At 45.2% G+C, this 3,984-nt stretch overlaps 1 pseudogene; it reads left to right on the forward strand.

Annotated features, from left to right (window-relative positions):
* The first annotated feature begins 683 nt into the window (after window positions 1-683).
* LOC148122338 (uncharacterized) lies at window positions 684-1,532 on the forward strand (annotated as a pseudogene).
* Window positions 1,533-3,984: the final 2,452 nt, after the last annotated feature.

The following is a 3,984-nucleotide window of genomic DNA, read 5'->3' on the forward strand; positions in this document are numbered from 1 at the left end:
GGGGAACCAGCTAGGGAAGCAGCAGAGACCCAGCAAAGATGTGATGTCAGGTAGACTCTATTGGCGCCTGGATTCATGAGGGCAAAGGCATAGTAACACAAGTTGCACTAACAAGTTGTCTTCCTTATGGGAGGCCATGCTCTTTAAATTTTCTGGGGTCAGAGAGCCATGGATTGAGAGCTGCCATGGGGACAATGACTTGTCACCGGATGAGCTAACTCCAAACAGCTAAGAGTATATCTCCTGAGAAGGAGTTGCGTATGCTGTGGATAGCCAACAGTCAGAGCAGCTAGGGGCTAGGTGTGCTGGCAAATGTGTGTGTTGGGGTGGTCTGGGTACCACAGCATCTTCTACAGCCACCAAGTCTGCCCACGATCTATCTCTCTCTCTCTCTCTCTCTCTCTCTCTCTCTCTCTCTCTCTCTCTCTCTGTTCTTGTACATGTGCTTTTCTTTATTTTCTTTATCTGGAACTTATTTCTCACCTTTCCCCCCTTAGCTAATGTTACTTTATCTTAGACATCTCTTCCTTTATGTGGCAACCCTCTAAAACAAATCTAGAGTCTATGTTTTCCCACTGTGACATAATAAAGCTACTTACTTATACCCACCTTAATTGTGAGCTTCGGAAGGTCAGGTTAAGAGTTTGTCTGACTTGTATCGCTGTCTGTAGAGCCCTTACAACTAATTCTAGCCCTCTTTTCTCTCTTTGCTTTGGATGTTAGGAATCTCAGGATCGGATTTCTTGGTTAGAAAAAAAAGATGAAGCCCCCACTGGCTGCTCTGAAAAGTCATCTTTGCATTGTTCCCGGTGCTGCTCAGCACTCCCTGCAGCCGCCTTTGCTGCCCTCTTCCTTCTCCTCCTTTGCAAAGGAATCCGGCAGCTCTCTCGCCAGAGTCCTCAAACTTGATTCGTCTTGCCCTCGCTGCAGTGGGTCACCTGCGTGCCCCACCATGTCAGACGCGGCCGTGGACACCAGCTCCGAGATCACCACCAAGGACTTGAAGGAGAAGAAGGAAGTTGTGGAGGAGGCAGAGAATGGAAGAGATGCACCTGCCAATGGCAATGCTAATGAGGAAAATGGGGAGCAGGAGGCCGACAATGAGGTAGATGAAGAAAAGGAAGAAGGTGGGGAGGAAGAGGAGGAGGAGGAAGAAGGTGACGGCGAGAAAGAGGATGGAGATGAAGATGAGGAAGCTGAGGCTCCTATGGGCAAGCGGGCAGCTGAAGATGAGGATGATGATGATGCTGACACCAAAAAGCAGAAGACTGACGAGGATGACTGGACAGCAAAGGATAAGCTAAACTAAGGCCGCCGGGACCTATTCACCCTACACTTCCCGTCTCAGAATATAAACGTGGTCACCTTCAAGTAGAGGAGCAGGCCCCGCCCCCCACAGCGGGCAGTGCCACCCACAGATGACATGCGCTCTTCATCAACCCACCAAAACCACAACATGAATTTGCAACACGGGAGGAAAAAAAACAAAACTTCCAAGGCCCTGCTTTTTTTTTTAACTAAAAATACTTTAAAAGGAAAATTTGTTTGTATTTTTATTTATATTTTATATATTTTTTAAATTAATTAATTTGTTTGTTTGTTTGTTTATAAAAATTTCCACTTCCTCCCCTCCTCCCCATATCCTCTCCCCCTCACTCCCTCTCCTGCTCCCTCTCCAGTTCAAAGAGCAGTCAGGGTTTCCTGCCCTGTGGGAAGTTCAAGTTCCTCCCCACCTCCCTCCAGGTCTAGGAAGGTGAGCTTCCAAACAGACTAGGATCCCAAACAGCCAGTACATGCAGACGAAACAAGACCCAGTGCCATTATCAATGGCTTCTCAGTCAGCCCCCATGTCAGCCACATTCAGAGAATCCGGTTTGATCACATGCTCGTTCAGTCCCAGTCCAGCTGGGGGGGGGGAGGAAGGATGGATATGGGAGCAGGCAAGTATATATCTCAACTAAGGGAGTCATTTTAGGGTTGGCAAGAGACTTGTTTCTGGAGGGGTTCTCAGGCCCAAGGAGAGGTCCCCAGATTCTTCACTGGGCAGCAGAGCAGAGGGTGCCTGAACTGGCCTTGGCCCATAACCATACTGATGAATATATTTTATATTTTTGTACATATTGTTAGGGGTCAGCCATTTTTGATGATAACGGGTGACCAGACCAGCCTTCAGAGCGTTCTCTGTCTTACTTCTGACCTTACTTGTGGTGTGACCATGTTCATTATAATCGCAAAGGAGAAGAAAACCTTACAAAAAACAAAACAAAACAAAGCAAAAATGACAACAAAAAACAATCTTATTCCGAGAATTCCAGTAACTTTTTTTTTTGTGTATGTACATAGCTGTACTATAAGTAGTTGGTTTGTATGAGATGGTTAAAAAGGCCAAAGATAAAAGGTTTCTTTTTTTTCTTTCTTTTTTTTGTCTATGAAGTTGCTCTTCATTTTTTATTTTTTTGGCCTGTTTGATGTATGTGTGAAACAATGTCCAACAATAAACCAGAATTTTATTTAAAAAAAAGAAAAAGATGAATTAATCTACCTATCATCCATCTATCTATCTATCATCTATCTTTTATCTATATTCTATCCATCATCATCTTCTAGCTCTAACTATATATCATCAATTTCTATATATATTATTTATCTTATGTCATCTCTCTATATATATCATTGATCTTCTATTATCTATATATGTCTTTTATCTACCTTTCATCTGCCTATCTATCTATCGATCTATCTATCTATCTATCTATTTATCTATCTATCATCTATCTATCTTTCGATCTATATCTGAGACAGAGGTGAACTCAAGGCCCTCCTTTCTCTGCTCCCTGCATCTTAAATTTAAACACAGTTACCAAAGCTCCTTTCAAGGAAAATACCATGAAATCTCAAAGGAAGTGAAGCTCCGGGGGTCTAATCAAGACTTGAAGATGCAAAATGAGGAGGTGTTTGGTTCTGAACAAGCAGCCAGGGAGAGGAGGGGCTTGGGGACCAAAGAGGGGAGGGTGGAGGAGGCAGAACAACATGAGGAAGGCAGAAATTCCCCATAGGGTTAGGATCACAAAAGCTGTGACAGTATTTCAGGGACAGATGAAGGACTGCTCAGAAAACCCCAGCTCTTCTTCTAGGAAGGGATCAGGGTGCTTTTAGTTGTCCCCAGGAAAATTGTCTTAAGGAGATCATGGCCTTGCTGTTCTCTATTTGGAGATGGCTTAGGGAGATGTGTTCGTAGGCTGGATTGACAAGTGGTGGTCTTGTGATGTCTGATTTGATTATTGTGGTGGTTTGAATAAAAATGGCTCCCATAGGCTCATAGGGAGTGGCACTCTGGGGAAGTGTGACCTTGTTGGAGTAGGTGTGGTCTTGTTAGAGGAAGTGTGTCACTTGAGGTGGTCATTGGGGGTTTCGGGACCCAAGCCAGACCCAGTGTCACTCTCTCTTCCTTCTGCCTGCCGCCCCAGATGTAGAACTCTCTGCTGCCTTCACCAACATTGCTTCTGCTTTTGTATCGCCACGCTTTCCAACCTGATGACAGCGAACTAAACGGCTGAACCTGGAAACCAGCCCCAGTGAAATGTTTTCTCTCAAAGAGTTGCCATGGTCATGGTGTCTCTTCACAGCAATAATGAAGACAGCTGTTAACACTGGAACCCCTGTGCAGGGATGCAGATACTCTAACAAGACACTGTGCCTGTCCTTTGGACTATCACAACAACACCCCCAGGAACTGGAATGCCCCAAGAATCTCATGCCGGGAGAAGTCTGAAGCCTCAGTCCCTACCAGTTGGGAGCTTGTTTCTAGAAAAGAGATTTCACACCGTTGAGACACTTGACAGACCACCTTGCAGAGAGGAGCCTGGACCAGACAAGGATGATGGGTGGGAACAGACCTTAAAGGACTTCCCACTCTCTATTTAGACCTAACCCCTACATCAACACTGCAGTGATGGACTTGAGAGTGAGGGGTGACTCACTGGC

The sequence above is a fragment of the Myodes glareolus genome, chromosome 4, assembly GCF_982192425.1.
Source record: "Myodes glareolus chromosome 4, mMyoGla1.1, whole genome shotgun sequence".
Classification (NCBI taxonomy): domain Eukaryota; kingdom Metazoa; phylum Chordata; class Mammalia; order Rodentia; family Cricetidae; genus Myodes; species Myodes glareolus.